Source organism: Leucopleurus acutus (genome assembly GCF_964270905.1).
Source record: "Leucopleurus acutus genome assembly, chromosome: 11".
In the NCBI taxonomy this organism is placed as follows: Eukaryota; Metazoa; Chordata; class Mammalia; order Artiodactyla; family Delphinidae; genus Leucopleurus; species Leucopleurus acutus.
The window spans coordinates 20,499,600-20,527,491 of NC_139152.1; positions in this window are offsets into that span (position 1 = coordinate 20,499,600).

The window sequence follows — 27,892 nt, forward strand, 5'->3', positions numbered from 1 at the left end:
GCCTTCATATTTGACCAAAGCAAAACAAAAACAAAAGCAAACAGAAACAAAAAACTGACAGTTTCCTTAGGATCCAAAAAAATGCTAATCGCTAGTCTGGCAGGTTTTCCAATATTCCTTTTCACTTCTTTCTCCATTTCCCTTTCTCAAGGAAAATAAGAAATATAAATGCCAGAGTTCCATAAAAAGAAAGCTTTTTCCTTTCCTTTTTTTTAGCCACATATTGATGTGAGAGCAGGTAAGCAAGGTTTTGTGACAAAATTGTGGTTCTTCAGTTTTATATCATCGAGAAATCTAGGTAATTGAGATCCATAGTCAGATTTGCCTGTATCTACGAATTTAACAAATTGTACAGGTCGGGTCATGATCTCCTGCTATGGCTTTGCATGACTGAGCCATAGCATGAGATTGCTTAGCTGAAAACACTACGTTGCATTTTCAGGCATATCTTTCAACACATGTGGTGCGTTCATGGCTTGTGGGCTCCTGAAATCTTACCATGCTTTGAACCAGAGGTACCCACACAAATCCTTATCACAGAGGTGAAACTTGCCCCAGGCCCAACTGCTCTTATAATATCGTGGCAACATCTGGATGGACAAGAAAATGTAGTTAAAATCTGAATTCAGAGCAAATTCCATATGAGATGAAACTGGGGCTAACGTTATAGAAATAGGAGATGGAATAAGTTACCTAATGGTATATTCACTGTGTAGCTTCATTCTCTAAATTTTGATGACTCATGTAAAAGAAACATCTGTGAACTTAAAGATGGGATGAGCGAAAGTAGAGAAAGATGGAGATCTTTTGCAAACAAGCCAAACCGTGCTTTCTACAGCTTTCTACATGCATGTTACACAGGAAGTTCATTGTATTGAAGGGCCGGCTATAGACCACAGAGACCCACACATTGTGGCAGATTAATATTTTGATATATTAATCAAGGTTTTCCCATGTGCATTTTCTTTTCCTGCTTATTTTCTTCATTCAGGAAACTTTCCAATGCCTCAAGAAAAGTAAAAAAAAAAAGAATCAAACCGCTGGCTGTGGGAAGTTTCAAAAGTTTAGGTTAGAAATTGTGCTGGTGGTTGTATAACTCTACAAATACACTAAAAGATATAGAATTGTACACTGAAAATGGATGAGTTGCATGGTCTCCGAGTTATATCTCAATAAATTTGTTTTTAAAAAAGGTACAAGTTTAGATCAGGCCATAAACCACAGATTTGCAAGAAGAGAAAGAATCAAGCTACCCTGTATTCAAACTAAATAAATATTTTTTTTGACTCAGGAAGGAGAGCAGTTTAAAGTACAGGGTTTATGATGTAGCGTGCTAGAGAAACAGGCCTCCTGGGGTCTCCACTTCCCCAACCACACGCCAACTCTTAGGAAGTGGGTAGAAATTTCCAGATAGTTTTGAGGAATGTGAGAACAGGGAGAAATCTGCTTTATTTTCTTGTAGTCCAAAACTCCAGAGCAGAAAGGCCTATAGAGGTGTTCAGGCACTTGGCAGTGAGAGAGCCTCACGGAGTTTGCTGCAACCCACAGTTGTGTGATACCAGAGGAATGTTTCCCGATATCCAAGAGAACTCAGACATGGCACAAAAAGCCCAGGGTTTGAAGGGACAAGGAGTTTATAGCAATAATCTGTGTGGACTAATGACCAAAGACCAGATAACAATGAGGGCATCCCAGCAGGCGACAACATGGGTACATTGCAAAGGAGAGGGGCACAGGTCCACTTCCAACCCCACGTCCTGGTACCACATAATCCTTCCAAATCTCAAAAATAAAAAGAGAAAAATAATAAATGCAGGACAGGGTGTGGAGAAAAGGGAACCCTCCTACGCTGTTGGTGGGAATGTAAATTGGTGCAGCCACTATGGAAAACAGTATGGAAGTTCCTTAAAAAACTAAAAATAAAGCTACCATATGATCTAGCAATCCTACCCCTGGGCATATATCTGGAGAAAACTTAAATTCGAAAAGATACATGCACCCCAATGTTCATAGCAGCACTGCTTACAATAGTCAAGACATGGAAGCAACCTAAATGTCCATTGACAGATGAATGGATAAAGATGTGGTACTTATATACCCAGTGGAATGTTACTCAGCCATAGAAAGAATGAAATAATGCCATTTGTAGAAACATGGACGGACCTAGAGATTATCATACTAAGTGAAGTAAGTCAGACAAAGACAAATATCATATGATATCACTTATATGTGGAATCTAAAAAAATGATACAAATGAACTTATTCACAAAACAGAAACAGACTCATAGACATAGAAAACAAACCTATGGTTACCAAAGAGGAAAAGAGGGGGGAGGGATGAATTAGGAGTTTAGGATTAACAGGTATACACCACTACATATGAAATCAACAACTAGGTTCGACTCTTAGCCCAGGGAACTATATTCAATACTTGTACTAATCTATAATGGAAAAGAATCTGAAAAAGAATATATATATAAAACTGAATCACTTTGCTGTACACCAGAAACTAACACAATATTGTAAATCAACTATACTTCAACAAAAAAATCAAAAGCAAAACAAAACCAAAAAACAACCCTAAAGCAAATGGAGGAAGCCCTGAACTGACTGAGGGTAAGTCTTTTGCCTTCAGTTTTAAACAAATGAAGAAAGTCCCATTGATTGAGCACTGAGTTTGGAGATGAAAATTTTGGCTAATATAGGGTTCTTTTTACATCAGCATATGAAATCATGAGAGCCTGTGGTCCTGAGTGCTACAAGCTCTAGTGGGCTGGTTTTTACAGAGGGTGGGGAGAGATTCTTCTGCCATCTCTGCCTCTTGAGGTAGATCAACTGGGCATTCCAGACTCAGGAGGGAAGAATCAGGAAATTAAAGATACATTTACATTTTCTTTTTAAGAAATGCTATAGCTGAATTACTTTCTCAATAAAGGTCTCTTTCCCTGAAAGGTTACACTACAATGACATCAAGTCATTTCATGGGTTGAGTTATTCTATTAAACCTTGAACAATCTGTTTAGAATGGCTTTGAGCTAGAAAGGAAAAAGTATATTAGAATGTTTATTACAGGGTTTTTCCATGTGAGTCATATTACAAACTGCCATTCGATTTATCCATGTGTGCTCTTGATTCTTTCTCTTCTTCCATCTCAAGTGTTACTTCTTGGTTCCTTCAGCTGTACTTTCTTACAAATCAGAAGTCAGTGCTCTCAGAAAATGTACATGTTTGGTATCTACCATTGATAAAATCACATCTTTCTCCTGCAATTACCCCATTTTTCTGTTCTCCTGCCTATCTGAATATGAATCTCTCAAAAGAAAGATCTATGTACATAAATTCCTCGTCTCCCATTTATATTTCAATTATCTACAATCTAATTTCTTTTCTTTTCTTTTTTTTTTTGCGGTACGCGGGCCTCTCACTGTTGTGGCCCCTCCCGTTGCGGAGCACAGGCTCCGGACGCGCAGGCTCAGCGGCCATGGCTCACGGACCCAGCCGCTCCGCGGCATGTGGGATCTTCCCGGACCGGGGTACGAACTCATGTCCCCTGCATCGGCAGGCGGACTCTCAATCACTGCGCCACCAGGGAAGCCCTCTAATTTCTTTTTAAAAAAATTATTTATTTATTTTTGGCTGCATTGGGTCTTCGTTGCTGCGCGGGGCTTTCTCTAGTTGCAGCGAGCGGGGGTACTCTTTGTTGCAGTGCACGGGCTTCTCATTATGGTGGCTTCTCTTATCACGGAGCATGGGCTCTAGGTGAGCGGGCTTCAGTAGTTGCAGCATGCGGGCTCAGTAGTTGTGGCTTGTGGACTCTAGAGCGCAGGCTCAGTAGTTGTGGCACATGGGCTTAGTTGCTCCTCGGCATGTGGGATCTTCCTGGACCAGGGCTCGAACCTGTGTCCCCTGCATTGGGCAGGCGGATTCTTAACCACTGCACCACCACGGAAGTCCCTACAATCCAGTTTCTACTCCAAGCACTTTTTTGGGGGGCTGCACCGTGCGGCTTGTGAGATCTTAGTTCTCCTACCAGGGATCAAACCTGTGCCCCCTGCAGTGGAAGAGCAGAGTCCTAACCACTGGACCTCCAGGGAATTCCCAACTCCAAGCACTTTCAAAGGAAAGGCATAATCACTTGTCAGCATCACCAGTGAACTCCATGATTCCCAATTCAATGGACTCTTTCCTATTCACAATGCATGCAGTTTTGCAGCAGTGTTTGTTACAGGTAAATACTGCTTCTGTCTTGAAATTATGTCTTTTCTTGGCTTTTGAAAAAACGCACTGTTTTGATTTTCCTTTTACTTTTCTGGCATTCTCTTTTGCTGGATCCTTCTCCTATAACTAATCTCTAAATAGAATTCAAGGCTCAAATAGGAAGCCTCTTAACTTCTTTAAATAATCCACTTGGAAATCTCATCATTCCCATGGGCTTAAATACCATCTTAATTTTGATGACTCCAGAACTTACCTCACTTCTGAGCTGCATACTCACGCACCACATCGCTTATTTAAATAGGATACCTTACAAACATTTCAAACTCAGCATATCCAAAATGGAATTCTTGATTTCCTCCTCAAAACTGTTTCCCCATCAGAAGATCCAGTCTTCCCCTTCTCAGTAAATGTCACCACCATCCACTCAGTTTCTCAAGTGAGAAGTACAGGTGTCATCCTTGATTTTTTCCTTTTCCTCACGCCCCACGTCCATACAACAGTAAGTCTTGCCAAATCTATCTCCAAAGTACATCTTAATCAGTTTGTTTTTCTACATCTCTTCTGCCCCCACCACAGACTAGTTCACTGTCATCTCACTGCATGGGCTATTTTAGGCTTGATTGATCTCATCTCTTCCATTCTTACCCCTCATCCTGCCATGCTCAATACAGCAGCAATAATCAGCTTATTAAAATATAAATTTTGTCTGATGTCACTCCACTGCTTTGGTGTCTTCCCATAGCTCTTAGAATGGAGTCCAAAGCCCTTATCATGGCCTGTGAGGTCCTGTTCACCTCCCCAATCTCAACTCACACTGCCCCTGCTCTTCCTCAGTATGTTCCCACCACTCTAGTATCTCTGGGTTTTTTTTTTTTAATGTCTCAAGTCCTCCTTTCTGAAAATGCTTCAAATTACTGTTTTCTCTGCCTGGAATGCTCTCATCCTCCAGGCTTCAAGCTAAATATCAACTTCTCAGAGATTTCCTTCATGATCTGTTATTTTTTTTTAATGTCTGAGAATTCTTTTTTCAAAAAAAAAATTTTTTTTTGGCCATGCCCTATGGCATGCAGGATCTTAGTTCCCCAACCAGGGATCGAACCTGTGCCCCCGCAGTGGAATCTTGGTGTCCTAACCACTGGACCGCCAGGGAATTCCCCTTGACTTGCTATTTAAAGTAGGCATCTCTCTGTCTGACTTACTTCACTTAGTATGATAATCTCTAGGTCTATCCATGTTGCTGCAAATGACATTATTCTGTTCTTTTTTATGGCCGAGTAATATTCCAGTGTGTGTGTGTGTGTGTGTGTGTGTGTGTGTACACATATATATACCACATCTTTTTTTTAACATCTTTATGGAATATAATTGCTTTACAATGGTGTGTTAGCTTCTGCTTTATAACAAAGTGAACCAGTTATACATATACATATGTCCCCATACCTCTTCCCTCTTGCATCTCCCTCCCTTCCACCCTCCCTATCCCACCCCTCTAGGTGGTCGCAAAGTACCAAGCTGATCTCCCTGTGCTATGCAGCTGCTTCCCACTAGCTATCTATTTTACATTTGCACATATTCTTTATGTGGAATCCTAGAAAATAATACAGATGAACTTATTTACAAAACAGAAATAGACTCACAGACATAGAAAACAAACTTATGGTTACCAAAGGGGAAAGGTGGGGCAGGGAGGGATAAATTGGGAATTTGGGATTAACAGATATATGCTACTATATATGCAATAGATAAATGAGGTCCTATTGTATAGCACAGGGAACTATATTCAATATCTTGTAATAACCTAAAATGGAAAATAATCTGAAAAATATATATATGTATGTGTAACTGAATCACTTTGCTGTACACCTGAAACATTGTAAATCAACTATACTTCAATTTTTTAAATTAATTAATTAATTAAAAAACAAAGTAGGTCTCCTAATTTTCTATCTTAAGCCCCTTTCCCTTAATTTCATAACACTTAAATGCTAATTGTAACTACTGTACTTATTCTTGTCTAATTTTTGTATCTTTCTCCTTCACCAAAATACAAGCTCCAATATGTACAAAAAGTAAACCATGATCATTATGTTCCTTATTATATTCCTAGAGATTAGCACAGGGCCTGGCACATAGTAGGTACTCAAAAAACATTGATTAGTATTATCACAATAGAAATCGAGTTCATATCCTCACGCATTTGTAGATAGATAGAGAGGTAGATAGGTAGATAGGTAGGTAGATAGATAGATACATACATACATACATACATAGATGTGCACATGTAAGAGAGAAAGAGAAAAGTACATATCTGTGTAAGCATACATACCCACACCCAAAAAGACAGTGGCTGTGGCATATGCACCGTTTGATTTAAACATGATATAGAGATAACATATATTCAGTAATACTATCACTTATCTACTTGTGGGGTTTGTTGAAATAATGATCTCCAAATTTCATCTTTCTACCTATACCATTATTAAAGTGTTTAAAACTTTATCAACCTTATCAAAAGAGGTGATTAACCAGGACTTGATAATGTGTCACATTACAGTAGGAGCTCAATTATATATTTGTTAATGGAAGTTTACATGTTCGAATACTTACTTGAATTTCATTTTCTCACTTCCCTATTTTCATTTGGATACGGCTTACTTACTTCAAATTTGGTCCAACGCTTTATACACGTGTCTGCGTGCTATAGGAGAGTGTGTCATCGTTCTCTGCTGATAACGTTCCAACATTCCTTCTTCCCGTATATTACTTTCTTTGGGTATGAAATTTACTCTAAATGACTTTCAGAAAATGTCCCACCATAATCAATAAAAAGGAAAAGTATCTGTTTCCATCAGAGAATATATTTCCCATGTCTTGTGTGATCAGGTAGGGGGCTGTAGCTGCTGCCTGGTTTCTAGCATCTAGTGTTCCTGGGGACTCCTGGGGAGTCTCTCATCTCAATAATTACCCTGCCTTGGGTCTGTAACGGTTAATTTTATGTGCCAGCTTGGCTGGGCCATGGTACCAATATATGTGATCAAACATTAGTCTGGATGTTTCTATGAAGGTCTTTTTTAAGATGAGAGTAACATTTAAATCCATAGATTTTGAGTAAAGCAGATTCCCCTCCATATTGGGGATGGCCTCATCCAATAAGTTAAAGGCCTTCAAAGAGAAAGACCAACCTCCCCCAAAGAAGGGGGAATTCCGACAGCAGACTGCTGCTGGACTCATACTACAGCATCACCTCTTCCCTGGGTCTCCAGTAAGCTGGCCCACACTGTAGATTTTGGACTTGCCAGCCTTCACAATCACATGAACCAGTTTCTTAAAATAAATCTCTCTCTCTATCTATCTACACACACATACACACACACACACGCACACACACACACGCACACACACACACGCACACTTCTATTGCTTCTGTTTCTCTGGGGAACCCTAACACTGTTTCCATCACCAAGCCGTTTTCAATTGGCTACCCATTTTTAAGAGTACCCTAGAAGCTGCTAACATAGAGCCAAGACTAGGGCTCATTTTTCCTCTTTTAAACTTTCACAAAGAGTAAGACTTACTGTAATCTGGGTAAATGGACAGAGTGTTCTCTGCTGTGGAACACATTAGACTCTGCGGCCTCGAGACTCACCCTGATCACCCTTTCCACCAACGCGAAGGCATCGTATTCTGTATATAATGTCATAGCAGAGAGCTAGAGCTGGACAATGCAAGTTCTCTGCTTTCTGCTCCTCTGTTGACCAGTCATATTGACTTTGACCAGGTCAAGAACTTTTCATTGCTTCAGTTTCCCCATCTCCTTGTATAACGCTTCTTTCTCCAATATTCTGAGCTCCTTCCATAAGCAGGTGCCCCAGAAGAGCAAGTGTGGCTATTGATCTGGTCCTACAGTCACAGAAAGGCTCCAAATAACACACCTGAACCCATTACCCTGCTTTGTTACACATTAAAAGCCTGGAGATTACCAGAAGTATTTGGTTTGGGTTGTTCTTTGAAAGATATGACTGTTCCCACAAATATGCATAGAATATTCGTGGAGGACTCTTGAATCACAAAGGCAGGTCCTTCCCTCTTCTTGCCACAGTCTTTGATGGTGGTAAGGAATGTGTTTACTCAAGTTCACAAAGGAGAGCTTGGTTTGCTCTGTTTTAGCAACAGATTAGAATTTTCAAAGAAATACTGGCGTGGGTCATTTATTGGAATAAGCTTTGAAGCCATGCTGAAATCTTATCAGTGTGTCAAGATGTAAAAACTCCCACCTGTACATCTCCCTCCCAAGAGCTCTTTTGAGCAGCTGCCACCTCCTCCTTCGCTTGCTGATTATGTGTGAACAGAAGCAGAGCATATACTCAGCGCTGGGCACTAGAGACCACGGTAAGTCATTTCTATCTCCTCGTGGCCTATCTGGTAGGTAGCTTCAAAGCAAACATGAATTCCTAGGGATGTATTATAAATATATTATGTGATTAAAGTGTGCTGGCTCACCTGCAGTGGATTTGTACTCACTCTCTCGGAACCCCCATTTTTCCAGCCATAATCTTCCCAAAGGGAAGGCCTTGCTCACTGGGCTCTTTTTAAAAGGTGTGCAAATCTCAACACCGCAACCATTTAATGCCACAAACGTGATTGTAAAGAGAGCGCAACAGAATGAAAATACTGTCTTTTCATTACCCATCAACAGAAAGAAGGCTTATGTGTAATACACCCGTTGCAGGCGGGTCTAGTGTGTATATTCATTCGTTCAGGAGACACAGCAAATTCCTTCACTTACAAAACTGTACAAAATAAGGTCAAAAGTCAGCCCAAAAGTACCTTGTGAAGAAAAGGTCCTCCAAAGAAGAATCGACCTCCCGCTAACTTTTGACCGTTACAGCTTTCTCTTCTAGGCAGTTTCTCTGCAGACCAACCATAAACCTCTGGTTTTTAGAACAATTCAGCTCATGTGGGGTAATTGCGTTTGAGGGCATTCACAGAGTATGCTGTCATATTTTAACTTCAGAACTTCTTTGGGTTGAACAGGAGTTCTCCCCATCTCTCTAACTGCATCCACCCCAAGCTGCAGGCGGCTGAACTTCATTCTGTAAAATCCTCATCGCCAACACACGAAAACCAGAACTAAATCCAGAAAGCGTCAGACAGCGGGGCCGGTGGACAATGAAATCAAGACACACCTCTGATCTAACTTCATGCTTACATATATTTTGAAAAGGGAAAACTTCAAGCAAGCACGGCATAGGTTTTTACTTTCTGGCCTACACGGCAACACTTCTCTTCCACTCTCCTGGAAAGCTGAGCAAAACCTCTTTCACAAATAACACCCAAGAAGAACTTACCGCCTAAGTGTTATTTTCCCAGCTCAACGTCACAATTACTTAGTGTGCTGAGCACTATACGTCTTTTAATTTCCTATAATCCCTCCCCATAGTATAATGTGGAATTCCATTTATTCTATTTTAAAAGGGATGATGTCATCCAGGGTGGAAACTATGACCTGATTGAAAGTAATGAAGTCTTGCTATGTCTCAGACTGGGCTCTGGCACATGGCAAAGTATAAATTAAACTCTTCTGCAGACATTTGATCTCTTGCTATGAAAAGGGATACTGTGTTTCCTCTGTTTAACAGTATTCTCTGTCCACTGTGAAAAGAAGCCTGTTTGCTTAAAAAAGTGTGGCATATTTTTTCCACTATGAGTGGAACAGCAAATGAAATCACAGCACACCCCAAATATAGTTCCAATAGTCTATAGGAATTGTACATCGATCAAGAGAAGCCTGTGTTGAAATTGGGGTTACTTAATATGAGAGGAATAATTTAATAATATGACTGAACACAACCGCATCTCTGGATGCTAAGAAGGGCAGCTCCTGTTGAGTGTCCACCTGCAGACAGCTCTGTGCAAAGCAAGTTAAACAGAAACAGTCATGCCTTCTAATTCCAGCCCATCTCCCTGCACCCCAGAGGCTTCCCACACACAAAGTTAGGATATCACCATTACCGGTGGGACCTTATTCTAAAAGTGCATGCATGCTTTATCGATTGAGTAGAAACACTCTCTCTTCTCTTTGCTGCTGCAGATCCTATGTGCTTTATTAAAATTGTAATTGTTCCTTGTGAAAGGATGTAAACTCTGAAAATTTCTCTGATAGCATGCGACGAAAATGCCCTACGATAAACCTTTCGTTAGTCTCTGGCATGTGGTAGGTGCTGTTTGGATTGAGTGAACAGGGCTATCACCCTTGAGGGAAAACTCTAGCAGAGATTTTCAAACTCTGCTCTGCCCTGTCTGTGGAGGTGTTTCAGGAGGTACCAAAACACCATTTTCCATTTAACATCAACTCTGTTATCCTCATGACTTGAACTCTCCTCTCCAACCACAGGGAGGCTGGTGAATTAGGAAGGTGCTGATTTAGAGCTGGGAAACCCTGCAGACATGCTCCCCTACCCCACTCCTCTAGTCCCCGATGAAAATATAGCTGTTCCTACTTGTCTATATACTGAGGTTTTGGAAAAAGTATCCAGCTGCTTTAAAACTAGTTTGAAAAAAACCATTGCTGGCAGGCAGGTTTTTGCCTTAGGTAAGTTTTATTTGTAATGGTTTCTATGGAGGGATGGCATAGATGAGGATGATGACAGAGCAGGTACCACAGACCCAAAATTTCACCTTCATTGTCACATAAGCATGTATTTCATTGTATTTGGAAGAAACAAATGATTTATTTTTCTTAACTGAAGCACCAATTACAAATTTATTTCACTTAGTAATGAAAAGAAAATATCGCCTGACCCACAATTTTTTTTTACTGCAAACTAATTGGCAGTACTTTAGTAATCTGGAGACCCAATAAACAAGTTGGCACAGTGCCTTTTTATATTGCTTTCATTCCTTCTACTAAAATAACCTACAAAATTATAGAATGTGTAACCCCAACACTTTCCTCATTATTTTGATGCTACATTATAGCGTCTCTTAATGCTACATATATGGTGAGTTGAAGAATGCTGTCTTACTCAATGTACTCGATCATTTGTGCAATGTTTCCCAAAGTTCCCTGAAGTGCAGGAACAGCTGGTGAGCTTGACAAAAACAGATCCTTGGACCTCAAACCAGACCTACTGAAGCAAAGTTCACAGAGGGCATGTCTAGTAGGCTGCACACCTAACAGGCACCCAGGATGATTCTTATCCTCACAGAAGTGGCGAGAACTACGGGTAGAAGTAAATCAAGTCCAGCCTCAATTAAAATGGGTGATTGCCCATTTCACCCTGAGTGTAGCTCTCCCATTGCAGAGCGGTCATTCAACTCGAGAGGTTAAAACCTGGCTGTCTTGGCGAGTGCACACAGGTGTCTTGCCAAGACACTAGACTAGCTGAAGTGATCAGTTTGGGATCAAAAGTTAAATACTTTACATCTGAATGACATAACAGATACGTACAGAACATATGTTTTTCCAGTGTATGTAACTGTAAGAGCATTTGCTTCACCCAAATATCCCCTTCATCTTAATGCATTGGAAAGAGAAAATAACTACCAGAATATGGCAGCAGAGATGGGGAAAGCCAGATTGTGTTTATCTTGTTTTTGAAAACATTTATTGTGCAATTTTGCATTACCCCCACAGCCCTGGGGGACGCTTCTGAGTTTCCTTCAAACTCCTCGAGAATACCATTCCTCAGACACTAAGGAACTGGTGGTATCGCATGTTTATCCTTTTGAAAGTCCTTCATAAAATGATTGGTGTGTGTCTTCATGGGTGACAAATAACGTCCCTCAACGAATGATACATTAACTTTGCAAGAAAAGGGAAATGTTGAGTGGCTATCTGTGAATTCAAACAGTGTAGACAGTGAAGCGAGGAAAGGCGGGTCAAGAAAATGTATATTGGGCTTCCCTGGTGGCGCAGTGGTTGAGAGTCCGCCTGCTGATGCAGGGAACACGGGTTCGTGCCCCGGTCCGGGAAGATCCCACATGCAGCGGAGTGGCTGGGCCCGTGAGCCATGGCCGCTGAGCCTGCGCGTCCGGAGCCTGTGCTCCGCAAGGGGAGAAGCCACGACAGTGAGAGGCCCGCGTACAGCAAAAAAAATTAAAAAGGAAAACGTATATTACCAGTGTAACGAGATTCACTTTGGGACCCCAAATGAACAACTAACCAGTTAATCACTTCGGAGCTGGAATCGTGCAGACTGGCCAGATTTATCTGCCTCCTTGCCCTTCAAAACCCTTCAGAGGCTCCGAGGCTCCTATAGGATCGAGTTCAAACTACTTAGCCTGGCACAGGAAGTGCTCTGTGGATCCCGCTTTCTCCTTTCTCTTCATCTTCTTTCAGTCCTAAACTCCACTTATGATTCAGCATCAGTAACCCCTTGTAGATTCCTGTAAGGATATTTCCCACGCCTTGCTGGTGCATCACCTCTATCTGGAGTTGCTGCCTTAGCTCCTGTCTTTAGGATCTAGCTTAGGGGTCATCTTCTTGAAGAAGACATCCCTCCTCTGTACTCCGTCTTTGTCATTGAAATAATTGGTGTCACGAAGCTGACTGGCTTTTTTTTTTTTTTTGCGGTACGCGGGCCTCTCACTGTTGTGGCCTCTCCCGTTGCGGAGCACAGGCTCCGGACGCGCAGGCTCAGCGGCCATGGCTCACGGGCCCAGCCGCTCTGCAACATGTGGGATCTTCCCGGACCGGGGCACGAACCCGTGTTCCCTGAAGCGGCAGGCGGACTCTCAACCACTGCGCCACCAGGGAAGCCCCCCGGATGGGCTTTTATGCCCGCAACACCCAGTACAGAGCCTAGCCCATGTAAGGTTCTTAAAAGGACGGCTCTGGACTAAAGGAATCTTCATCAATCTCTAGAGCGTTTGTGAGTAGTTGAAATGATGAGACCAGATCATCCCTCCCAATAGTGTTTTCTGTTGTCTGCTGTCCTTCAGAAATGACCACAGTAATTTTTTCTTCCAGCCTTGGAGAGCCCAGCAGTACAAACAAACGCTCCGTGCACTTCTGATAGCATATATTCTTTGGTATGCAACGTGATTCTTTTTCTGCCTATTACGTGTATGTTGAAAAAATTAGTTGCACCTTTTCCTTTCGAGGTGCTTAGAAACCATGTTGTTTCACATACAAAGGCCTATAGAGCAATGCCCACTGCACTCTGAATGAGGCCTTTGTTCTCAGTGCTGTTTTGGTAGGAAATGGTTGCTATTTAGGTCTCCAAGAGGGAATATAAACTATGCTCACCTAATCAAACAGACCAGTAAATGCAGCAGTTAATCTGACAACTTAAAATTCCTGAGCTGCATTCTGAGAAACAATCTAACACCAACGATCATTTAAAGCCTATGTAAATCATAAGCCTTTTGGTGACTAAGAGGTTTATTGTATTTTATTTCATTTCATTTTATTAATTACTGCAAACGCCTGTTTCTAAATCATATTTCAGCTTGGAGATTCCTTGCTGGTGGAAAAGATAAGAAATCACATTGGAAAATACAGCATGAAAGCCGACAAATACCATCCGTTATCCGGATGTCTAGAGAGGAGGGAGATGGGACGGGTGAAGATATGAAAGGGAAGCGTGACGCTATCATACTGGTGCTCTAGAAAGGGGAAGTGATCCTGAGGACAGGAGAAACCCAAGTGCATGTCTGGGATGCCTAAGGAGCTAGCTGGCCCATTGTTCTGTCTTTTCAGATAGTTACTTCAAATTAATCTGCCCTGTGGTTACAAAAGAAAAAGCAGTACCTGTTTGTTCAAGTTATTTACAATGCCCTCACAAAGTCACCTTGAAGGTTTAGTCACCACTTGAGGAACAAAAGCACTGAAACAATATGTGCATGAAAAAAAAAAATCCACCTTGTTCTTAAAGGTCACATACAATGATAGTTTAAACCCAAGCAACAACAAAAAGATCTCTTTGTTTGAGGGATGGGATATAAATATCACCATTTAGATCCTACCTGTTTGCTAACCATGGCAATAGCCTCTTAAAACTATGTCCTTGCAATATATCAGGGAGCAGAGCCCAACATGCACACAGCATGTATTAAAAGCTCTATCTGAACTATTTCTTCCCTCTTGAAAAAAAAAAATCTAGGGTTTCTGGTTTTTAAAGGAGCCATTGTCGCTTCTGGTAGAATGTTTATTTTACCGTCTCCTGCACAGCGGAGGGCATTTCACCTATAAAGAATGATTATAGAGCACTGGGGCGATTTGAATACTCTAATCAATGCTAGTTAAAGTAGGAATAAATAAACTTTCATGGCACCAGGTTTCCTACCCTTCATGGAAATTATTGTTAATTTATTGAATCAATAATCTTAAAACAATAAATTATGATGCCCTTTGTTTTACTAAGCCCTTCTTGCAGTGTGTTAAAAGCCAGGGCTTTATAAATATTGCAACAGGCGGGGAGGAGGTTTTTTAACCAAGCCTTTGTATGTGGCCGGTTATGCAAGAGATTCACTATAAAAGTGAAAAGTGTATGTGTGTGGTGGAGGTAGGTGGGATGAATTGAATATGAGTAGACACTAATAATAATAACAATAATAATCCCTATACTATTTAAAGTGACTGAGCAAGGATGTTGGATTCTTCTTCTCATTAACTCTGTCACTGTTTGAGATGATTTGGTTTCACCCTTCAGCTGTTCAATAATTATTACTTATAAAAGCATATTTATTGCAAATCAAGGAGAAAGATTTGGGGTTGGTACAGGCTGGAAGTTGCCTGTCCAGAAGGAATCCTTGTCCTCAGTATTTTTCTCTTAGCCACATTCCCAGGTTTTCATCTGTTCTCCACTAAAACCCTTAGGAAAAACAAAACTCCTGGATTTACCAGGGGGTAAGAGGGGGAGGGATAAATTGAGAGATTGGGATTGACATATACACACCACTCTAAATAAAATAGATAACTAATAAAGACCTACTGTAGAGCACAGGGAACTCTACTCAAAACTCTGTAATGGCCTATATGGGAAAAGAATCTAAAAAAGAGTGGACATATGTATATGTATAACTGAGTCACTTTGCTGTACAGCAGAAACTAACACAACATTGCAAGTCAACTATACTCCAATAAAAATGATAAAAAAGAAAATAGGTAAATAAAATGTACAATTCAGAGGTTTTTAGTAAAACAAAACAAAGTGAAACAAAAACCTCCTGGATTCATTTTGAATTTCACATCTCCTACTCCCCTGACTTCTTAAGGATAAGATAGAGTGCCTCAAACGGTGCCTGGCACACGGCTGACTAACGCAAATAGGTTTTCTCTCTGGGGCCATCCTGGGACTGCTTCTCCACCCCACACATGTTTAACAGGTCATAAGAACTGTATCCTTGAAATCTTTCTTAGTTTTCTCATTATGTTTTTACCTTTCATAGCAATCAAAGTATCTTTGGGGTACTTATTCATCCTGTTACAAAACTGTACCCAAATGCAAAGTCTCTGGCTTTAAAAAATAAAATATAATGGAGAAAAGTGCACATTTGGGGTAATATCTGCAGATGAGGCATTACTGTAGAAGCGATGTCCCAGAAGCTCCTAATATCCAAAGCTTTCTGTATAGATTAAGCTCCTCTAATGGCTCTATAGCTTCTATGTACAATTATCTGCTGGCTAACAGCATCCCTTAAAACAGACGTCAGGGATCTTTGAAGCCGAGCTCTGCATACCTTAATTACGGAACCAATTTGGGACACTATTTGTTCCAACATTTTGTAAAGGCCTTCCCTAGATTATAAGAACACATCGAATTCAGGATTATTTTTTTGTGCTTGAAGACTACAGAATTGAATGCAGGCAGTAGGCATGGCCCCCCAGGGTGCTGGCATTTACCACCACATTCTACGGGGGGGGGGGGGGGGGGGGGGCGGGGGGAGGTTTACAGTTTTTGTTACAGGGCTGACCTAAAACCAGAAATATTATTCCCTGGAGCTGAACCTGTGACAGAAGTTCCCAGTCCTTGGGATCCAACTCTGACGATGGGACTGTAATAATTTAGCACCTGAAGGGCCCAACAGGGAAACTAGAAGCTGACCATGTGTTCCATTAGTCATTGGTATACTGCTTTGAGGAATTCCCTGTGAGTTCAGTAAAATTTCAAGGAATCTTCCTGGGATTCTGAAGAGTTCAAGAGAGGCACCTGGACCAAAGGTGGGAAAGGAAACCCAATACGTGTTGAATACCTGCAATAAGCCAGAAGTGGGGACTTCCCGGGTGGCACAGTGGTAAGAATCCGCCTGCCCATGCAGGAGACACAGGTTCGGGCCCTGGCCCAGGAGAATCCCACATGCTGTGGAGCAACTAAGCCTGTGAGCCACAACTGCTGAGCCTGCAAGCCACAACTACTGAGCCTGTGTGCCACAACTACTGAAGCCTGCATGTCTAGAGCCTGTGCTCCCAACAGGAGAAGCCACCGCAGTGAGAAGCCTGAGCACCGCAAAGAGGAGTGGCCCCCGCTAGCCACAACCAGAGAAAAAGCCCACGTACAGCAACGAAGACCCAACGCAGCCAAGGGAAAAAAAAAAAAGCCAGAAGTGATGCTAATCTAACCACATCCTTCTCGAGCTCAACATTGGCAGAGGCCCTCAGTCTGATCCACTTGGAAGAGATGCTCCAAGCAAGGAAATTCCTGGACCAGGTGTGCTTTACAGGAAGGCTATGGTTAAAGGAAGGATTCTAGCCCAGTCCTAAATATATATTCCCAAAGCAGATCAAGGGCTCCTGGAATCTGGTTGCAGAATAAGGGAGAATCGACTCCATGGGTATTAATTACATTCAACTGCTAACAAGACTACTCAGTCAGTAAGGACTGGCTATAATAAACATAAAAGGATGGATAGTACGTACTTGCTACTACGTGGCAAGCACTACCACTGGTGACGTGCGTCTGTGTGTGTATGATTTCATTAGTTCTCACAACAACTCTTTAACTAATGTGTTGCAGTCTCGATTTTAGAAACAAAGAATGGATATTCAGAGGGGTTGAGGGACTTGCCCAAGGTAACACAGTGGCAGAGCCATTAGTCACATCTGGGCCTTCTTCGATTCGAAGTCCATCCTTATGTCACCAGGCCATGCAGACAGATGTCTCCTAAAATTATCTTGTCACTTCAGTCTGTGTATCTTCAGGGACTAGGTAACTTTCTTAGAATTTTCTCTTTTACTCATAGAAATTAATCCAAACCTTGCCCTCATGGATATTCCACTCAAATTCTCATAAAGAAAGAATCAATATCCATTAGGTACAGGATTGCAAGACTTCAGTGAATTCATTCATAAATGGGAAGGTTTGATATTGATTTAACATTAGTGGGTCTATTAATATTAAATTTGATTAATGGTGTTCTTCTGGCATCTTCTGGCATAGCCCTTTGAGGTTTGTTCTCTTCTCCTTAGTGATCAATGGAATGGATTCTCCCTTTTTGTTTGGTAAGAGATTCAGGCTAGCTCAAGAAATGGGAGGAGAGGTTATTATATGGTGAGATAAATAAAATACGATATATATATAATTACATACACAAAACATATTATATGTACATATAATGTATTAAGTATATATACACACAAAAACTGTATCTTGGGGGGGATCCAAGAACAGCCATACATCTGGGCTTCATGGAGATGAAAGCATACTTTAAAAACAAAATGTATTTAAGATAGCTCTAGAAATTGAGTTATTTTTGTCACTTTGTGTTGTGGATACAGGGCTCACTGCTCAACACCCCCGTCAGACTGAGGTTCTCATCCCCACTCAGTGAGTGTTGGTTTCTGGTGACTGGTAATTGGGTCCCTCTCCAGGAATCGCCCTTGGTGAGAAGGAGTCACCTAGCTCAAAGTTACTCATCCTCATGCAAGGACTCGTCTCCGTGAGGGTGTAAAGGCTCTGCCTCTTGCTCTCTTGGGCCCAACTTTGATGTATCATTCTAGCTCCAGAGCTCCCACTGGATCAGATGAGGTTCTGTTGCCACTGCATCTGACTTGTCTCTCCCTCTGCCCAGTACTGCTTTTCTTTCTCCCTCATAGCTAATTTTTCAGAGAACTTTCCCCACTAAAACTCCTGGTAACTCCAGTAGTTTTGTTTTTCCTAAGGGTTTTAGTGGAGAACAGATGAAAACCTGGGAATGTGGCTAAGAGAAAAATACTGAGGACAAGGATTCCTTCTGGACAAGCAACTTCCAGCCTGTACCAACCCCAAATCTTTCTCCTTGATTTGCAATAAATATGCTCATGCCTTCCTTAAAGCAAGTACTCAAAAATGCTTTTTCTCTGCCCTTAAGTGATAGAAATCAGACCCAAACCTTCTTCTTCAGACTCATTTCCTGGATTCTTTATTCTTGACATAGCTCCCCAGAATGTGAGTGGATTGTAATGTGTATAACACACTATTTGATCAAATAGACCATCGTCTGGACATACTGTTTCCAAATTTCAGCCAATTTTTGTTTCTCTGGGGTTGCCATGGTTAACAGAAAATGCATTGGGCTTGGAATTAGAGAACCTAGGCCAAGTTTCTGCTCTACTATGAGCTGAGTGGTCCACAGTCGTGTCTCATGCACCCAGCAGTTCTCAGTGGTAACTACATAGAGAGAATCGAAGACTCCGTTCTACAGTAGGAGCTGAAACAGAGAAATTAATATAATCCAGAGGAGCTAAGGGAACAGATGAAAAACAAGTTTGAAGCTACCTTCTCTTCTCTTGACCATTGAGTGCTACCCGTCCCCACCACGCTAGACAACTCTTCGGCTATTAGTGTATCTTCCACTATGATTTCCAAATTAGCATTTATTTCTGGGCTTCTAGATGGGTATACCAGGACCACTCAACACCACAGGATGAACATGCTCTCTGGAGCATCAATTTTACCAGAATATACATTGAGAAAAATATGTAAAATAAAATGTGTCCAGCTATGGCTCAAAAGTGCTACATTTGAGAATGAAGTACCTGCTTCTGGCATTCCACACTGTATCCTTTCAATCACCTCTGATGACATCTGCTCTAGTGAAGGACAGCTCTCATGCAAGTTCACAACATCCCAGCCTGAGTGCCCACCCCATCTTTAATCTTTCTGTCTCAAGCCCTTTCCCCAAACCACCAGTGCTTTATCAAGCTGCCAGAAGGGCAGACCCAGAAGTGCAGGAGAGCTAATGTCCTTGGGCAGAATCCACAGCTAATGCGGGGTAAGTACCCCAGCCCCTGTCCTTCAGAGGAACAGTCCTAAGGTGCAATATACATGGTTCTGCAGAGGGTTGAGCTGTGCCTGCAAAAGGAAGAAGGTCAGTGATGCATCCTTTACTGCCTCTCTTCCTTCCTTGCTCACTCTCCCACCTCTCTCACCTTCCAAATAAACTACCTGTACCCAAGTCCTTGTCTCAGGCTCTGCTTCTGGGCTTAAGGGCAGCCAGCTGGTTGGAAGAATGGACTTGAGCTACACTTGCCCAGCACTTTACAATAAACTAAAGAGATGCAATTGTATGCTTAAGGACGTTGAACTGCCAACAGATATATGATAGACTGGAAAGCAGCATTCTCATCTACTAAATTTTAAAAGATGTCAAAAAGTTTCTCTCTTATGGTAGCTACTTTGGACCATGCTCTAAACTGCAATCTATTCTTCTCTCTGATTAAGGATCTAGGGTGGAAAAAATAGAATAATTCTAATCTTAATTATCAATATTCACCACTCATATGACCTATCAGGAGTTAATCATAACTGAATTGTCATTGCCAAGTCTACCAAACTGCATTTCAGCAGGTGGGGCTTAGGGATGTTTAAGTGTTTGGTTCACTTCGTTACTTTACTCGCTATGAGGCTGAAGGAGGACCATGTTACAAGGAGACTCAGGCAAAAGAAAATGCAAGGCTGATTCAGTAACGTGGGCAACCGTGGCTATATGAGCCACATTATCATAAAATTAACTTCCCTGAAAATCTGACCAAAAAGCTACATACACAGGGCACATTGCTGCTCGTCCCTAGAGGATTTCAGGAACCATCGCTTAATTTAAAAACTACCATCACAATTAAGGCTCTTCCTAAACATAAAAAATACTCATCGCATCCCAATTACATATATATGTATTTGGACACTCTGTCCCTTATTGATCATTTGTCTTGGGGAAAGATGGGTAAAACATTGTTGACGCTATTTCAAGGCGAAACTGAAGAAAGGAGGTGAATGAAAGGAAATTAGTGGCTGGTTTTTAACTCTTCGTTGTGTGATAGAATTTCAATTTATATCCATTAAACTATTCCTCAGGATGCCCTGTGCCAGATTATCTGATTCATCATCCTTCACTTAATCTTGTAATCTGCATTGTATAAATTAGGGTCTTCTTTAAGTTTTATGAGAGAGATTTAAGTACTGACTTTGGCAAGGCATGTACGTTGCTTTTGCTCTACTGAAGTTCAAGAAAAACGGTACTGTTTGTACAAGACTTCCATCCTCATCCTCACTGGCTTGAATTTTGTTTTGTTTGGAGAGAAGTGACAAACAAAACTCTCTATCAAAAGCAATGAGGAAGTCACAGTTTACAATAGCTCCTCTTTTAAAAATTTAACATTGTTACTTTAATTCCTTTTATGGTCAGTGATGCGTGCACCCCTGCATCCTCTGAATGTGGAAGACTTAGTGGTGACATCAAATTGAGGCCCTGTTGTCGAGATCAGGCAACAAATTAATGGTCTGGTTATGGACATATTGTGTGTGTTCTGTGAACTTGTAAATTAGGGATAGATTGCTTTTGTCTTATCCTCTTTAAAATACAGAGACTGGACCCAAACACTGCTATTTGATGACCAAAAAAAAAAAAAAAAGAAGCACAGCCACACTACTGTCATTCATCCAGCTGCTTCCAGCATGTGCTGATTTCATGCAGTGTCCAAATAATGACCCTTCTCAAACCTGGGGGATGGAATAAAATGGGTGACGTGATAAACTCTACTGAATCACACCTCTCCTGTGTTCTAGTAGTTTGAATCCATCGCCAGAAACCATGTGTCCTTGGCATCAACTGGTTCAGGGAGAATTATACAAAGTACTCTGACTTTATTTTTCCCTCTTTGAAATGACGGAGAATTCATTAGAATCTTGGTATTTACACAGAATATGTCATTCATATTGACATACACCTGAACATAAACACTTTTTTTTTCACTGAGAGCAGTTTGAAAATGGTAATGTTCCATGTAAATGTACTTATAATTTTGTTTCTGGGATGTTTCACTGCCTTGTTGGTAGTTATGTGTTAACATTTCTTGCAAGCCTACTTGATGTGAATTGATCTATAGTTTGTACAGTTCCCGTACCACCCTCTGCTAAAAGGCAGTACAGAGTTTTCCAGCTCAAGCCACTGAGGGAACAGTAAGGGTACATAGTTCTGGGGTGTAGTGACAGATTATGTGATCTTTTAAAAAATATAGGGGACTTCACTGGTGGTGCAATGGTTAAGAATCAGCCTGCCAGTGCAAGAAACATGGGTTCGAGCCCTGGTCCAGGAAAATCCCACATGCCACGGAGCAACTAAGCCCGTACGCCACAACTACAGAGCCTGCACTCTAGAGCTCACAAGCCACCACTACTGAAGCCCACACGCCTAGAGCCCGTGCTCTGCAACAAGAGAAGCCGCTGCAATGAGAAGCCTGTGCACTGCAATGAAGAGTAGCCCCCGCTCGCCGCAACTAGAGAAAGCCCGCGTGCAGCAACGAAGACCCAACACGGCCAAAGTTAATTAATTAATTAATTAATTATTTTAAAAAGTATAGGATTTGACACAGACTTCAATAAGAAGTATATTCTGGGCTTCCCTGGTGGCTCAGTGGTTGAGAGCCCGCCTGCCGGTACAGGGGACACGGGTTCGTGCCCCGGTCCGGGAAGATCCCACATGCCGCGGACCAGCTGGGCCCGTGAACCATGGCCGCTGAGCCTGCGCGTCCGGAGCCTGTGCTCCGCAACGGGAGAGGCCACAACAGTGAGAGGCCGGCGTACGGCAAAAAAAAAAAAAAAAAAGAAGCATATTCTAATGTAACTCATTCATTGATTCATTCATTGCTCAAACACTTACCACCTATTGTGTGATCCAACTATGTATGCCTGGGGAGTTTCAAAGTAACCAAGACACATTACTCTTTAAGAACTCATGGTCCAGTGAGGAGGGAAGGTCAACAGTCACAATCAGAGAGATAAGGCTCATATAAGATGCACAAAGGGCTAGAAATATGGATGACGGATGACGAGGCAGTTGTATTTTATAGTTCCAGGAGAAAATGAACCTGATTTTCATTGCTTCAAATCCACGTGGCCTTCCTTGGAAATATCTTCTCGGTAAATTAAGAGAATTCAATAAAAAGTTCTACCTTTTTAGACTCTGATGCTCCAGTGCAGGGAAGAAAAAGAAAATGATCTATTTTTGCTCACATGGCTGCTTGATGGGCCATCATCTTGGTCAGAGTCAACTCTGCAGCATAACTCACAGTTCTTATCTCTGCAGCTGCACACAGGGCTCTGAATGTTCACACAGGGAAGCAAACCGATGATGGAAATCTCTTTCTAACAGAAATGTAGGCTAGATGAACTTTCTGTTACTTTAGATTTATTCTCCTTTTTGGAGGCAAATTCTAAGAAGGATGGATTCTAGGCTCCTTGAAAGACCCTCATTTTACAGAGAGCATTTGAAAAAGACTAGAAGGTGGGGGGAAGTAGGGAAAAGGAAGGAAAAAAGGGAGAGAAAGAGAGAGGGAGGGAGGGATGGCAGGAAGGAGAGAAGAAGAAATAAAGGCATGCAAGATAGCGATAGTATTTGGAGTAAGAGATTTTTTTTCTGCTACAAAAAATAACACAAGTCACACCACATCAATTAACACAGGAAGTAAAGAAATACTGGGGAATAAAATCTAGCCCACAGTCCTTCTGTAAATTGACTTTATCACTGGACAGTCATCTATTATTCAATATACTGGGTCAATTCACACTTGTCTATCCTGTTATCAAATGCTGCCTGTTAATTTTTCTGTGACCAGTTCTGGTGTGTGGAGCATACTAACCCAACTGAAAAATAACCAGGTCTTTGGAAGCAAAAGCCAAATGACCACAGCATATAATTCTCCCATTCTGGAGAGCACAGTTCACAGGAATGCTGGAGGTCATGCACAATCACAGGAACTCCTGCTAAGTATCCAAAGGCTATCTCTGAAAGCCCTTTCGGAAGGGAGAACAGTCCACTGTGTCTTGGGCCCAGACCCTGAGTACACCTCCCTTCATAGACATTCTTTTGCACCATAAATTTTCTTTACTATAGTCAAGCAAAACAATAGAAGGGCATTAACATGCTCTAAGAAGGGAGATTCTAACTCCATTAAAACTAGAGACAGGTCTCCTTTCTTGGTAATACTGATTGAATGTTTCCTAAGACCTGCAATCTGTTACAATTCTCTGACGTTTGTCACGGTGATGAATTCATACAGTTGTTAAGCACATCAAATAAGATGTTTCTCCTGGAGGGAAATCACAGAAGAGGAGAATTGTTAGGAAACTATTTTGGAAGTTTCCACTACATCGGAGTCATTTATTGTTGCTGTGCTGTTAAATGATGAAACTTAAAAAAGGGAACAGCTTTTCAGTATTTCCTTTAAATTGGTATTTTATTTTGGCAAATTATCTCTAGGATAATTAAGATAATAATAATATTCAATAGATATTTATTGAGGACCCACTATGTGCGAGGCACTGTTCTAGGTTCTGGGGAAAACCGGTGAAAAAGATTGCCCTTCTTAGGGAGTCTATTTCAGTACGGAAGACAATCAATGTGTAAACTAACAAATAATTATGTAAGATGATTTTGAATATGTATAAGTGCTAAGAAGATATTAAAATATAGCAAGGGGATAGAGAATGACCAAGTCAGTATGGGGCATGGGGGCCACATTTGTGCGGTCAAAGAGGACCTCTCTGAGCTGAGGCAAGAATGATAAAATCAAGAGAGATGTGCAAAGAACAAGAGTAAACTTATTCCAGGCAGAGGGAACAAGAAGCACAGAGCACCCGAGGTGGTTAATACTCTTGCTTATTGCACCGTGGTCTGTAGAGTCCTTTGTAGCTTGGAGCACTTCCGTATATAGGGCTCCATTTGACCTTCACAACAGCCCTGGAAAAAGGGCACTGCAGGTAATGTTATTCTCACCTAACAGATGACGAGTCACACACCCAGTGGAGGATCAAATGAGGCCTTAAGATGCCCATGCTTTCCACCACATCATGATGCATCTCTGGGTTTCCCTGATTATGACGGGCACATAGATCATCTGAGTGGGTCGGTTAATGCCATGATTAGCTTCATTTTTTCTTCCCTTCGTGTAGCATAGTGGACAGAGCTTGAACTCTGAGTCCAACAGACCTTCATTTGAGTTCCGGTCCTGCCTCAGTCACATATGCTACCTTCCTGCTGGTTACCAGAGGTGAATTGTCTGCTCTCCTGTTCAAGCCTGACCTTCCACTCAGACCCTGGATCCCAGTCCCTCTAACCTACTAAAGACATCACTGCAGAAATCTGCCCCTCCCTCCTGCATCATTAAATTTTCCATCTCTAGGGCTTCCCTGGTGACGCAGTGGTTGAGAGTCCGCCTGCCGATGCAGGGGACAGGGTTCGTGCCCCTGCGGCTGGGCCCGTGAGCCATGGCCGCTGAGCCTGCGCGTCCGGAGCCTGTGCTCCGCAACGGGAGAGGCCACAACGGTGAGAGGCCCGCGTACCGAAAAAAAAAAAAAAAAAAAAAAATTCCATCTCTAGTGTATCATCCCCATCAGCCTATTAACATGCTATTTCTCCCACCTAAAATACTGTTCTCCTGGCTCCATGTCTCCTGTGATCGGTGTGCCATTTCTTTGCTTCTCTCTTTATGAATACTGCTTGAAAGAGTTGTTTATACTTGTTGCCAACCTTTTCCTTCCTATTTTCCATATTCCCCATATTCCAGATGATCAGGATGAAAACCTTATCATTATTCTTCTCTCTCCCTCCCTCCTTCCCTCCTGTCCTCTCTCTCTCTCTCTCTCTCTCTCTCTCTCTCTCACACACACACACACACACACACACACACACACACACACACACATACACACACACACACACACCTTATCTAATTTAGCAGGAAATCCTATTAGCTCTACCTTCAACATATATCCAGATTCCAAACCCTTCTTACTGTCTCCACAACTACCGCCCTGGTCCAAGCCATCATCCTCTCTTACCTGGATTACTAATAGCATCTTAACAGCCCTGCCTGCTGCTACAGGCTATGCCCAGGGCAGCAGCCAGAAGGATCATTTTCAAAAGTAACCCAGATTGTATCACTCCTATGCTCAAAGCCCTCCAGGGGCTCTCATCTTGCTCAGAGTTAAATCAAAGCGCTCACGATGGCCTGTGGGGCCCACATGATCTGCTCCCACCAAGCCCCTTTGACCTTATTTCCTCCTTCCCTCCCTCCTGCTCTCCAGCTCTTGCCACATGGCTTCTATCCCCTGACTCCACTGCTAGAATGTGAGCCCCACAGAAGCAGGGATCTTTGTCTGTTTGGTTTACTCATGAATCCCGAGAGCCTGGAACAGTGCCTGGCGTATAGTAAGCATTCAATAGATATTTTTTATTATTTTATTTTATTTTATTTTTTTGCGATACGCAGGCCTCTCACTGTTGTGGCCTCTCCCGTTGCGGAGCACAGGCTCCGGACGCGCAGGCTCAGCGGCCATGTCTCACGGGCCCAGCCGCTCCGTGGCATGTGGGATCTTCCCGGACCGGGGCACGAACCCGTGTCCCCTGCATCGGCAGGTGGACTCTCAACCACTGCGCCACCAGGGAAGCCCCTCAATAGATATTTTTTAAATGAATAGTCCATGCCTTCTTGACATAAAGTTAGCTGTAGATTTGCCTGGTTTTCACTTAATCTTATTAGTGTACAGAATTGCACCAGATGACGTCACAACCTTAATTACTGAATATAGTTCTCTCTTGAATATAAGGATATAAGGTGTAAAGCTCCATCTCACTTCGTATCACATAGACTTAGTCATTTATTAATATCTCTTTTACATGGAAAAACTGCTCCATTGGCAGCTACCTTGGTTTAAGGATCCAATCTCCATACTGAGGGACATACTGCTTGCTCTTGTTCAGGTTCTTGGTTCTCCACTACTTGGGGGCCTAGAAATAGTTAGGAAATAACCTTAAAATAGGCAATTTATTCCTTCCCAAACAGAATCAAATCTACTGTTGAGTTTCTGTTTGGATCAATGAAAGCTGCCGTGCGAATATATAGTAGTTTTTAACGTGTTCATATAAAATAGAAAAGGGTTACTTACGAAATAGAAACAAAAATATTTCCTTTTAAAATGCTTCATGACTTAGTAATTGGACTAGAACTTTCTCTGGATTAATCCAGAACCTTTCCATACACATCAGAGATGATGATAAAAACAACAGTGCTCTACTTATTGTGCTAATCATGGCACAATATATACATATATTGAGTCACTATGTTGTACACCTGAAACTAATATAACATTGTATGTCAATTACATTTCAACTAAAAAAAAAAAACCAAGGGTGCTCAAATACAGTCATGACACAGGGAAAAAATAATGTACCTTAGACAAACAAAAAGATGGAGGAAGTAAAACATTTAACATAATAAATTACATCTCTGACTTTGATTTGAAAAATTATTTCATTGAAGTCGCATAATTACTCCTTTTACCTCTACAACTGAAAAATGTTATGGCAGTTTTATGGAGTTTTTGCTTAACATTCTTAATGAGTTCACAGTATGAGTCATTCACGTATCTAAGAAAAAAAAAAAATTTCTCAGAATGTATTTTACACTCTTCCAAAGTTCTTCTTCTGTGGAACTCTCAGAACTTTGAAATCTGGTTATTAGTCCTGATACTTTTCCCCTTTTTATTCTCCCTTAAAGAAGAAATCAGTAAGGAGATCCTAAACACTAGACACAGCCCTGCTGCCCTCTTCTGCAGCCATGTGGTTCACAGCACAACATTCAAACACATCTGGGTGCAGACCTCCTAAATCAGGCCTATCCTTGCAGGGTTTGTCTTGCTTTTTTAAAAAAAACTGAAGCAGGATTCTCAATTTTCCACAAAGCTCTACAGAGGTAATTACAACTGAGGATGGAAGGCAACACACAACTGATTGCCAAAGAGCTATGTTTGGATCATCTAGTCTTAATTAGTTTCAGTTCAGTTCAGTCCTACAGATATTTGTCCAACTTGCGGGTAAGGTGCTAAGCATTAGACAAGTAAGGGTTGGTCCTGCTTTTAACACAGTATGTGTAATGGTGGGAATCAGTACAGGGTGCTCTGTAACACCAACGAGGGGTGCTTGCCTAGTCCTCGGTTCAGAGAAAACTTTCTGCACAAAAATCACACCTGGGCCAAATTTTCAATATGAGTGAAGTGTAAGCTGGGCAAAACAGGGTGGAAAGGGCATTTCCAAACTCCAATGATCCGTTTTTACCAATTTGGTTTAAAAATAAAACTGGAAAATAGGAAGGTTGAGACCTAGTATTTTAAAGGAGGCTGGATTATCTATGTGCCTTAGTTTACCTGTGCTGAGCTAACTTGGGGTAAGCTGTAGTCCCATATTTTAGCTTGATCTA